This window comes from Crinia signifera, chromosome 7, assembly GCF_055691185.1.
Source record: "Crinia signifera chromosome 7, ASM5569118v1, whole genome shotgun sequence".
NCBI lineage: Eukaryota > Metazoa > Chordata > Amphibia > Anura > Myobatrachidae > Crinia > Crinia signifera.
The window spans coordinates 176,226,529-176,239,800 of NC_139223.1; positions in this window are offsets into that span (position 1 = coordinate 176,226,529).

A 13,272-nucleotide genomic window follows, 5' to 3' on the forward strand; every position below is an offset into this window, starting at 1 on the left:
CTCAACAGCAGCGGGACACCAATCAACAGGTGGCCGTGTGCGGACACGTGCACTCTTTTCTTATGGGCGTCAGACTCGCCTGCTATGCTGTGCTGTCCCTCTCCGTGAAGGTCTGCAGAACGCTCCTGTGGCTGCTGGAGGGTGAGTGTGCCATGGATGGCCACCAGGGAGCCGGCGTGTTTGTTCTTGTTGACGCTGAATACACTGGGGGTCAGGAGGTGGGGGGGAGGGTGTCTCACGGTGGATAAAGCCAGCCCTAGGCATTAGCAATTGCCTAGGGCTGATTCAGCTCAGAGATGGATTATGCCCCCATCAAACTCTTTCTCAGATATAATCCCTTCACATCCTGTTTAAATGATCCCCATCCATGGCTGTGATTGTGTCTGCGAGTATGTCTCCCGGGGCACAGGGCTGGGCAATGAGCACATAATCCCCTGATGGGCAATGAGCATATAATCCCCCCTGGGCAACAGGCATGTAATCCCCCTTGCGCAATGAGCATGAATTCTCTGGTATCAAGCATGTAACTCCTAGCAACGAGCATATAGGTAAGCTGTACTTATATGGCATTATTTGTATTAGGCATTACGGTGTGTGGCATAATGTATAATGGGTATCAAATTATGGGTAACTGGCATCACAGTGTGTGGCATAATGTGTAATGGGCTTCACGGTGTGAGGCGTAATGGGCATTATGGTGTGTGGCATAACGTGTAATGGGCATTGTGGCATGTGGCTTACTGGTAATGGGTGTGTGACGTGTATTATTGATTACGGTGTACATTTTTGGCGTGGGGGAATGATTCATTCTGAAGTGCAAATACAAAAATAAGTTACCTTCTATTTAGTTTGTATTGATGCCCAATAGGTGTTGATAGACACCACCAGTAGGCGTGATGGACACGCCCAGTAGGCGGTGATAGACACGTCCCTCCAATGGTGCACCCCCTAAGAAAATGGGCTGCGCACGCCTATGGGTACTACTGTGTGACCATGTCCATTTTTTGTGTTCCTTCATAAAGTATAGGAGGTAACGCAATCTTATAGTTTGCAGGGGAAATATGGGGGGGGGGGGGGGTAGGTGGCAGGAGAAATGAGCAATCACTTATAATTACAGAATTGGCCTTAGAACTTATTGCCGCTTCAAAAATGATAATGATTCCATAATCTTGTTACTGAACTCCCTCCGGGAACTCAAACATTTGTCCAGACTTCTCTAGAAAGCAGGCTTACCAGTCTCCTAGAATTGTGCGCTGTTGTTTGAACCAATGAGATCTCTGAACAAAAGTATAAATGAAAAATTCTGGTTGGCTAAAATGATACTACTATCAAAATCTTGATTTTGTGTCCCGTACCCCCTCCCCCGCCCCTTCCTGTGGATTAACCTTCTTTCTGTCAGGCAATTTCATTTTCCATTTTCATCATTCCTTATTTCTCCCACAAAGCAATTTCTCGTCTCTGAGAGCTCGCATTTACACTGAGGTGTTCAGCTGAAGTGGCAATTAAACAGTATATAAAAACCTGTAATCATGGAACATCAGGAGCTGACCTGGTTTAAACGTGCAGCATCTGGCTGTAGAAAGCTAGTGTCGCTGCCGTCTCCCCAGGTGCTAACATTGTTTTATGGGCTAATACTTTATTTTAAGTGCCCCATCATTACCTAAGTCATTCTGCATTCACGGCGCTCTCTTGTATCTTTTTAATGAAGTTACTTGGTATGCGCATTTCTATGCTTCATTCTTCCTTTGCCGTGAGGTAAGAGTACCCGAGGTGTGCAAGAGGACCCGAGGTGTGCAAGAGGACCCGAGGTGTGTAACAGCACCCAATGTGTGTAAGAGGACCCGAGGTGTGCAAGAGGACCCGAGGTGTGTAACAGCACCCAAGGTGTGAAAGAGGAACCGAGGTGTGCAAGAGGACCTGAGGTGTGCAAGAGGACCCGAGGTGTGTAACAGCACCCAATGTGTGTAAGAGGAACCGAGGTGTGCAAGAGGACCCGAGGTGTGTAACAGCACCCAAGGTGTGCAAGAGGACCCGAGGTGTGCAAGAGGACCTGAGGTGTGTAACAGCACCCAATGTGTGCAAGAGGACCCGAGGTGTGTAACAGCACCCAATGTGTGTAAGAGGAACCGAGGTGTGCAAGAGGACCCGAGGTGTGTAACAGCACCCAAGGTGTGAAAGAGGAACCGAGGTGTGCAAGAGGACCCGAGGTGTGCAAGAGGACCTGAGGTGTGCAAGAGGACCCGAGGTGTGTAACAGCACCCAATGTGTGTAAGAGGAACCGAGGTGTGCAAGAGGACCCAAGGTGTGTAACAGCACCCAAGGTGTGAAAGTGGAACCGAGGTGTGCAAGAGGACCCGAGGTGTGCAAGAGGACCCGAGGTGTGCAAGAGGACCTGAGGTGTGAAAGAGGACCCGAGGTGTGTAACAGCACCCAATGTGTGTAAGAGGAACCGAGGTGTGCAAGAGGACCCGAGGTGTGTAATAGCACCCAATGAGTGTAAGAGGAACCGAGGTGTGCAAGAGGACCCGAGGTGTGTAACAGCACCCAAGGTGTTCAAGAGGACCCGAGGTGTGCAAGAGGACCCGAGGTGTGCAAGAGGACACGAGGTGTGAAAGAGCACCCGAGGTGTGAAAGAGCACCCGAGGTGTGCAAGAGGACCCGAGGTGTGCAAGAGGACCCGAGGTGTGCAAGAGGACCCAAGGTGTGAAACAGCACCCGCGGTGTGCAAGAGGACCCGAGGTGTGAAAGAGGACCCGAGGTGTGAAAGAGCACCCGAGGTGTGCAAGAGGACCAGAGGTGTGTAACAGCACCCGAGGTGTGTAAGAGGACCCAAGGTGTGTAAGAGGACCCAAGGTGTGCAAGAGGACCTGATGTGTGCAAGAGGAACTGAGGTGTGTAACAGCACCCGATGTGTATAAGAGGAACCGAGGTGTGAAAGAGGACCCGAGGTGTGTAAGAGGACCCGAGGTGTGTAATAGCACCCGAGGTGTGGAAGAGGACCCGAGGTGTGCAAGAGCAATGAGGTGTGCAAGAGGACCCCAGGTGTGTAAGAGGACCCCAGGTGTGTAAGAGGACCCAGGTGTGTAAGAGGACCCAGGTGTGTAAGAGGACCCGAGGTGTGTAAGAGGACCCGAGGTGTGTAAGAGGACCCGAGGTGTGTATGAGCACCCGAGGTGTGTAAGAGGACCCCACGTGTGTAAGAGGACCCCACGTGTGTAAGAGGACCCCAAGTGTGTAAGAGGACTCGAGGTGTGTAAGAGCCCCTGAGGTGTGTAAGAGCACCCGAGTTGTGTAAGAGGACCCGAGGTGTGTAAAAGGACCCGAGGTGTGTAAAAGGACCCCAGGTGTGTAAGAGGACTCCAGGTGTGTAAGAGGACCCAAGATGTGTAAGAGCTCCCGAGGTGTGTAAGAGGAACCCAGGTGTGTAAGAGGACTTGAGGTGTGTAGGAGCCCCTGAGGTGTGTAAGAGCCCCCAAGGTGTGTAAGAGGACTCGAGGTATGTAAGAGGACCAGAGGGCTGTAAGAGGACCCCAGGTGTGTAAGAGGACCCGAGGTGTGTAAGAGTGCAGTGGTTTATACTTACCCTCAACGATGTCCCCGGCGCCAGCATTCCCCTCCTCCGGCACTCGCCTTGTGTCCCCAGCGCCAGCGTTCCTCCTCCATGTCACCGGCGCCAGCATTCCTCCTCATGACACTCCCCGGCAACAGCAATGTATGCAATTAGCGTAGTGCCGCTAGGGGAACAGGGAAACCATGTGATGCTCCCCCAGCGGCAGTATGCTGAATTACGTACATTACTACAGCCGCCGGGAAGTGTCATGGAGAAGGAACGCTGGGGCCGGGGACACGGAGGAGGAACGCTGGGGCCGGGGACACGGAGGAGGAACGTTGCTGGCGGGGACACGAGGCGAGTGCCGGAGGAGGAGAACGCTGGCGCCGTGGACATCGTTGAGGGTATAAACCACTGCATTACACAAATAACACACACTATCACACACATTTCACACACTAACACAATCATATCCCCTGAACTGGACAGCCCAGACTGTAATTTAGATATCAGTTTGAACACACTCCACCCAAATCTAGCTCTCTCTGCACCTGTTACATCTACCCCACCCGCATGGTTTTGCCCAGTTGTGTGCTTTTTTTGTGTGTGCTGTAGATGTAGACGTAGAAACATCCTAGCAATACATAAGAAAAATAATGAAATAATTTCAATATTGCTCATGGCCTATCACAACTTTATAAATAAATAACAAATCAAAGCGCTTGTCTCCCAACGTCGAAATTACTGGCGTATTATTCACTCGCAACAATCAGGGATTTTGACCTCTTCCCGAAGACATAAGTGTCAAATACGGTTTCCATTACTGAACGTGTTAATCTGCTGGTAAGGTCGTGAGTTTGATTGTCAATCAAGAAAACCATTAAAAACTGTAATGCACAGGACAGAGAAGATTATAGCGGGAACTGTGTATTTGCGTTATATTGCTAAAACCACCTCTCTAAAAGTCTTGAAAAGTGGCTCCAAAACGAACCTCTTTCCTATGATTTGCAGGTGAAAATTGCTGCCAAGAAAATTGCAAATACTTGTGCTATTTCTGGAGCCTTCAAATGTGCGGCCCCTTGTCAGAGGAAATGATGTTCTGCTAAGTGAGCGGACAAGCTAACCAACTTCTAACTGAGCGGTCATAGGACCGCTGACCAAATATTTATTACCCCATGTATATTGCACACACATATTCTGTGGAACTTTACAGAGACAATGTGGCCACACACACACACACTAACATAGATTTTGTTTGGGGCCAATTAACCTACCAGCATATTTTGGGATTGTGGGAGGAGGCCGCAGTAACCAGAGGAAACCCACCCAAGCACAGGGAGAATGTACAAACCCCCCACCGGGATGGCCATGGTGGGAATTAAACACATGACCTCAGTGCTACCATGCAGCAATGCTAACCATTACACCATCCGTGCTGCCCCTGATAGCAGCTCCAGACTATAATCAGTCCCCTATATTATTGAATGAACCATTTTTAGAAACCGACGAGTTTGGCGTTGTTTTTGAGAAATAAATTACATCTTATTTCCACTTACAATTCAATTTAATTATACATCAACCCAGTGGCGTAACTATCAAAACCCAAAACCATGCCCCCCCCGCCGAAAATTCCAGCAGCGCCCCCACCCCCAGTAAAGATAACAAACACCCAACCCTCCCCCTCCCCCGCTGCACCTTACTTTCTGCTGTCCTTCAGTGCCAGGGACCTGCAGCCGGCTCCCCTCCTGGCTTCTGCTGGTATGAAAAACGGACCATACCAAAATGTTCGCCCCCATACAGCAGACAGTTTCAGAGAACTGTCTGCGGCATGGGGGTGGACATTTTATATATAGTTACATAGTAGGTAAGGCTGAAAAAAGACTTGTGTCCATCTAGTTCAAAGAAGTATAGATTATCCATTGCTGATTTGGTAGGTTCTGGTATTTTACAGACAGATTATGTTTCTTATTTGTACCCATGGATGTTTTTATCCAGTAAATGTTTGTCCAACTTTGCCTTGAACGCATTTATTGAGCCAGCCGTTACCACCTCTCCGGGAAGAGAGTTCCAGAGTTTGACTGTTCTGACCGTAAAGAAATTCTTTCTACTAGATGAACGAAATCTTTTATACTGCCCAGAATTGCACTCCGTATTCGAGGTGAGGTCTTACCAGTGCTTTATACAGTGGCATAATTACCCTTGAGTCCCTAGTTTCCATTCCCCTTTTAATACATGCTAAAATTGGGATGCGGTCAATTTGCCGGCGGTCGGGATCCCGGCGTTCAGAATCCCGACTCTGGAATCCCGACCGCCGAAATCCCGAAATAAAATAGCGTGCCAAGCGTAGCGAGGCACCGGGCCCGCTGCATGGCGAGCGCAGCGAGCCCGCAAGGGGGGGCGATCCACGTCCCCCCCATGTCGGGATTCCGACCGCCGGGATTCCGACCGCCGGCATTACGTATCGGATCCCTAAAATTTTGTTGGCCTTTTTTGTTACTACATTACAATGGGCACTACATCCCAGTTTGCTGTCTATTTGGACTCCTAGGTCCTTTTCAAGTATGGAATTACCCAGTTCCTCTCCGCTAAGGTTATAACTAGCACACTGGTTGTGTCTCCCAAGGTGCATAACCTTACATTTATCTACATTGAACCTCATCTTCCACTTTTTGCCCACTCATCTAGAATTGCAAGATCATTTTGAAGCGTGGTGACATCTTCTGATGATTTAATAACTTTGCTTAATTTTGTATTGTCCGTAAAGATGGATACATTGCTGAGTAACCCTATCCCGATATCGTTAATAAAAATGTTAAACAAAATGGGCCCCAAAACCGAACCCTGGGGCACTCCACTTAGTACCGGTATCATATCTGATACGGCACCATTCACAACCACTCTCTGTTCTCTATTACACAGCCAGTTCCCTACCCATCTGCAGATATTTGCCCCTAATCCCAGGTCCTCCATTTTATTAATCAACCTCTTGTGTGGGACAGTATCAAATGCTTTAGCGAAATCTAGGAAAATCACATCTACAGTACAGCATTTCCATTATCAATGTTTTTGCTAACCTCTTCATAGAAACCAAGTAGATTAGTTTGGCATGAACGATTTTTCATGAACCCATGTTGGTTAGTACTGAGTAGATGGTGATGGTCTAAATATTCCTGAATACCATCCCTTAAAAATCCTTCAAATAGTTTACCCACAATTGATTTTAAACAAACAGGTCTGTAATTAGCGGGATCTTCCTTTTTTTCCTTTTTTTAATATTGTCACTACCTCTGCTATTTTATGATGGTTCATTTCAGCAGAAGCCAGGAGGGTAGCCGGCTGCGGGTCCCTGGCACTGAAGGACAGCAGAAAGTAAGGCACAGGGGCCCACACTTACACAGCGCCCCCCCCCCCCCCCCACCATGCAACTGCAGGGTCTGCTGAGCTATTGTTACGCCACTGCATCAACCCCTATATGATATTTATTACTACATATTTTCCCGTGCTGCCTGGATTTTATCTCTCTCTCTCCCCCTTTTATACTTTTTCTCGTCAGCACTCCCTCTCTTCCCCCTCATCTTTCTGTTTCTCTTATCAACACTTGTGAGGAGATCGAAAATGTACAGGGGGATTTAGGAGGTTATTCTGATTCATAGTCTCCCCCCGCGTGTTCGCACGGGGGAGAAATTGTTTTTTTTTCTGCACATGTGCATTTGCTGGGTGCAAGTGGGCACGGGGAACTGCTAGTTCGCTGTACCGGTGTGGGCAGGGGGTGTGCATGTGCTACCATAGTTGGATGGATTAAAGGGAAAGAGTGTGTATGGGTGGTTCGGCTGCAGGGCCTGCGAAACCTCTGCCAGGCTCCTTCCACCCTTTATCCATCAGCCAGCTGCTCTTCCTCCCATAATGGCATAATGTGTATTGGACATTACTGTGTGGCACTATGTATACAGTATAAAGGACACTACTACTGTGAGTCATTATGTCTATAAAGTACATTCCTACTGTGTGGTGTAACATGTATAAGAGATACAATGGGTACTATTGTGTGATGTAATGTGAATAAGGAGCTCTGTGTGGCATAGCATGTATAAGGGGCACTATGGTGTGGAATAACATGTATAAGGGGTACTACTGTGTGATGTAACATGAATAAGGGGCTTTTACTGTGCGGTATAATGTGAATAAGGGGCTCTACTGTGTCGCATAGCATGTATTAGGGGTACTATTCTTTGGTGTAATGTCAATAAGGGGCACTTCTGTGTGGTATAAAGTGAATAAGGTTGCCGTACTGTATGGCATCATTTGAATTGTGGGGATTGCTCCAAATTACGCCTTGCCCTGGGTGATCCAAATCCTAATTTTGGCCCTGGCATACAGTATTAGTCAAGCTTATACAAATATTTTAGCCAGGGAGAACTGCCTGAACATCTCTATATAACTGTTCATTGTCCTAGTGAGAATAAAACTTCCAAGAATTCATAATTTAAAAGAGAGGGGGAAAAAAAGACTTTCTGTACAAATTGGGTTCAATGTGTAACTGTGAAAAGATACAATTATAGCGAGTTTTTATATTTCTACTGCTATGAATAAGATTGTTCTTATATAGACTTTTCTGGGAGATTTTATTTCTTAAATGTATAGAGTGATAGCTTCTTAATCAGCCTTCAACAGTCAGTCAAACATCGCTGATCAGTAATTCTTACTATATGCCGTACATTTATCGGTTGCCTTCCTTATTTAATATGGATTAGTAGCTAAGATCCAGGTACTAAAGTCGTCATAATTGAGAACCTCAAATCATTTGGGATCATCTCAATCTGCAAAGCAATGACTTTCCTTAGGAGACCTGCTCCATGTTGTTTCCGCCTCCTGCGTCTGATGCTGCAGGCAGGCAGGTAGGCAGGCAGCTGTATGCGGGCTGTCTGCACAATACCGGCTTCTCTGTGCTCCATCTCTACACTATTGATCTGTCAATCACTATTCTGTGAGGAATGTGACAAGGCATTGATATGAAGAGTCCCTATCAGATTGTACAATGCAGTAATACCAGGGTGCTGTCACAGAACGGGCGCGTGTCACCTGTCAGGATGTGCAGTACTCAGATATAGGGTCTTGCTTACTTTGTGTTATAGAGTCTACTTAAAGGTACAGCACCCCACTTACAGATGTGTGATGTCAGCATGTACATGCCATACAGCGTCAGACGCCTGGCACAATTGAGGCGCTCAGAGACTGGCCGATGTAGCAAAGCACCACTCATAGCATGACTGCACAGGAATCAGGGGCCCATTGGTCAATGACTTTTAGCTATTTAAAACTCATTGCGTAAGATGAATGGTACTCCTTGTGTTTAAAAAATGACAGTTGGCAGGAGCACCCTTTATCATATACAATGAGATTTAAATAGCTAAAACTCATTGATAAACGAGTCGCTTAGTTTTACCCATAATCCAAATCTGTACATTTGTATGGGCCTTACAAATGTACAGATTTGGATCACAGATGAAGCACAACAGAACTTGGCACGAGGAAAGGCCGCAGCATCTTAGCACCTCTTACACAGATTCAGACGCAGTCGCGCACAGATGTACAAATGCATACCTCCCAACATTGTGTTTTAGTGATTTGAGCGCCTGCCTTCCCCCCACTAGAGACATTGCTACCCACAGGCTGTACTGTGAGAATTGGGACAGTTGGGTGGTATGCAGCTGTATCCCGATCAGTGTTATACCCCTTTTACACCAAGGAATAACCCAGGTTGGACAAAGGTCAATGTTGGTGTAAAAGGGGTCAACACAGGTCCAGTAACACTGGTCTCCTACCCAGGTCTTGACCAGGGTTGAACACTGGTTGGACCTGGGTCGTGGGTGGTGTAAATGGTCCCAACCCAGGTTGGGACATCCGGGTAGTGCTGAAAGGATACCAGAAGTGCTGGACGCCTTTCCACAGTGCGCTGCAGTGGCAAAAGACAGCAGCCAGGAAGGATACGGGCAGTGCCCACAGAAATCATAATTGGATGCAGTATCATTTATATTATAATTTTTTTTTTGGGGGGGGGGGGGGACTGGGGGGAGCACATGGGAGATTCGGTCAGCTGCTGCAGGGGCTGGGGAGAGCACATGTGTGATGCTGCACTTTTATACCGCTATGTAGGCTTGAGCACTGAATAAAACTTTTTGAAAAATATTTGACAAAATAAACAAACCAACATAGAAATGTCTTTTAATTTTTATTTTAAATCATTAAAGGAAGGTTGGCTGGCAGTTTATCAGTCCTAAAATGGACATTTTTAATGTCATCCATAGGGAAAAGCAGTGCTGACCCAGGTTCAGTGTAAACGGCGCAGACCTGGGTCCGACCTGGGTCACAGTGCTGTGTAAATGGGGTATGAAGCTGGGTCCAACCCTGGAAACTCCTGTGTTCAAAGACCAGGGTCCGACCAGGGATTTTGGTGTAAAAGGGGTATTAGCTAGCAATGTAAATCAGGCCCTTGATGTGGCATTAGTACTCTACACAGTGCATCTCATTCAGTGGTGTGTCTAGACTGTGTCGGCATCACCTGTGCCTAGTGTGCGACAGATGGATGTTCAGATTGTTAATGACGATTAAATATGACCAGAGAGACAATAAGTGAAAAGCGCTGGTTACGTAATAAGTCCGCAACCAACGTACCCTTTATACCTAACTACGTGCGAACAAAGCGTAGCGCAGCGTAGCGTACCTTTTATTGTATTATGTACACCAAGAACCAATACCTTAATCAGAGATTCCTTCGCAGTACTTTGTCTCTAATCTGCGAATATACCTTATCGGACAGTGTCCGTAATATACCTTGTCGCTATTATGCGAATAAACAGACACGACCACTGTATAGAAATAAGGAGATAAGAACTCCAGTAAAAAGGTTGTATTTAAGTCCCTAATGGACAAAAGGGGGTTACAGAAATAAGAATAAACAGGTTTAACAAGTGATACAATATGCTAACAATGAATACTAAACAGGCTCAGCTAGGGGGAAAGAAAACAGATACAAGACACAATCAGCCAATCAATACAATAAGAATAAATACCGTTAATGCAACCGTTTACCGTTCTCATCAAATATGCGAAGCGCAGTCCGGTCAGAGCTCACTATCGTTCAGGGATGAACTATAGTCCGGTGGTAAGTCAGGGAAAGGTAGATGTGCCGAAGAGACTTTGGCTGCTCTGGGTCGCCTATCTTATAGGGTCAGAAAGGGGAGGTCAAAGGCCGTTCTCATTGGTCAGAGGTCGAATGTCAGGTCAGCTGTGATTGGGGGGTAAGATGATACACCTGGTTTGGCTAGGTCCAGGGGAGTGAACTTTAAGAGTCCTTTGTTTGGTGGCTTCGGCGTCAGCAGTGATAAGAACCGGTTTCATCTAGATTCCTTTGTTACATACTTTCAACAGAAACTGTCCCTGGAATATGGATTATGTCCATAACTGTCGAGCCGTGTATATTGCGGAATATTCGCAATGACCGGAATACTTCGCACAATGAACGGAACGGAACGGTACTAAACATGATACAGACAGATGTATGCAGGGCTAACTAAGCTATGTGTGGCGTTCTAAACCTTAAACTATATTTTACTTAGTGTCAGTATGTATTTATGAATTTATGTGTGATAGTATGGCTACTCTTCTGGTCCACTTTGTCACACATACTCGGGTATGGAAACTTTATTTGCGCAACTCTGCGAACCAAAATGGCGGCCATACTATCCTAAAATGGCGTGTGTGTAACTCGACTTCCATAGTCCACCCGTTAACAGTAAATATAAAACTGTTACAATACAAAACATTTCACACGATAATACAGAAATTCATAATCCTCACAAAGAAATTGGGATCCATGAATTAAACATATAAGGGGAGTAAACCATCTGCTCTTGGCCGATCCGGGATCACGGATAAACGATGGGCCGCATTTATCGAACAATCTACTCAGGGTCACGAAGGATAATGTACAATTTTGGGATAAAAATAAAAACAAGGGTGGTTACAACATATACACGTTCACAAATATGGTTTCTTCAAAGGGAGGTGGTTTCGATTCTAGGGTCATATACCAAACCCTGGTCTTCCTCTGTATCTCTCGTTCTTACACTCATGATTTCGGTACGTTTTGTCTTTCCCCGGGTCACCACCTTTAAACATTTGAACAATAACACAAAGACTATGATGGCACCACCGATACAGAGAAGGAGTTTTCCTATGCTAGCTATGATCCCTTGCGCCCATTCTCCTAAACCAGAGAACCAGTGCATTGGATTCAACCAGGAGGTCCATTCACTAACTTTGTTACCTATTTCTGCCAGGCTGATATTATGTTCCCGTCTAAATTCCCATTTAAGCTGAAGAATCTCATCCATCCGATGGTCGATGATTTCTTCTGGGTCTTCAGTATTGTTGGTGATATATGTACAACATTTCACCCCAAACTGTGTAGAGAGGGTGACACAATATCCTCCTGTCATAGCTGTCAGATAGTTCAGCACCATCCGATGTTGGACTAGCTCTCTTTTATATGCTTGCAACTCCTTCCCAGTGTATCTAAAGGTGTCATCATAAATCTCAGTGATGTTATCTACCAAGCTGGCTAATGCTTGTATATATTTAAAATTTATGACTCCTCTGGCGGTATGGGTGATATCTAATGCAATGAGAAGTTGGATACCGAATGACTCGTGTATCATTTCAGAAGCTAGGGGTTCTTTCCTGATTGTTAAATCCCTTTTATGGATTTGATCATAATGGGTATGAGTGTAAGGAGGAGAAATACCTCTGTGTATGCTCATCATCTCATCATGTGTGAGGGTCATCACTTCAGGTAACACTCTGCCTAAATAACAAATACCAACGTAGTTCATGGAGAGCCATTTGTACGCCCTTCTACCACAAATATAATAAACATCGTCAGGGAGAAAATAAGGGACAGAGTATTTCATGATCTTGTCACACATTATCCATAAGAACATTCCCGTCCCCTGCTCCCTGACTTGTTCCTCACAAGTTTCTGGCTGTAGGGTCATATTACAGTAGCCGGCTGATACTCTGCCGGCCATCATTTTACTTTTCTTCACCGTGTAAACATATTTATAATGTCTCCCACTGGTTCGGATTTTTAACAACAATTCCTTGTCAATAGGCTCTCCATCTGGACGCTGGGAGTAAGTTATTGTCTGGTTATGCCATGTCACTTCCCAAGTACCAATCGCTCTGGAACTCGAGAAGTTCATACATACCAGGGATTTATCCACTTGGTATGGGTGTAATCTAAGACTAGGGGACCTGGTATACAGGTATCTCTTATCCAATGGCCTCCCCTTGTTTAATACGCTTATCTCTGAAATATTAAGCGGGTATGGGACTAGGCCTACACTACTCCTTTTATGTAACACTTGTGAACACACCCAGCATTCTGTTTGGTTTAAGACCTTACCCACTAGTGAGTGATAATCACTCAAAGGATGTCGGCCTGTAGTTGCCTTACTTGTCGACTGACATCGCTGGATGCATTCTTCTTCCATTTTAGGTTGACAATATCTACAGACACAGTACTCGCCAGACAATAACTCATCACATAACCCTTGAACTACGTTTCCCTCATACCTTTTCCCTTCTCCTGTCATGGGCAAAGTGTCAAGCTGGTTTAGGGATTCTACCTCACCCATATCTGGGTCCATTATTACACTGTCAGA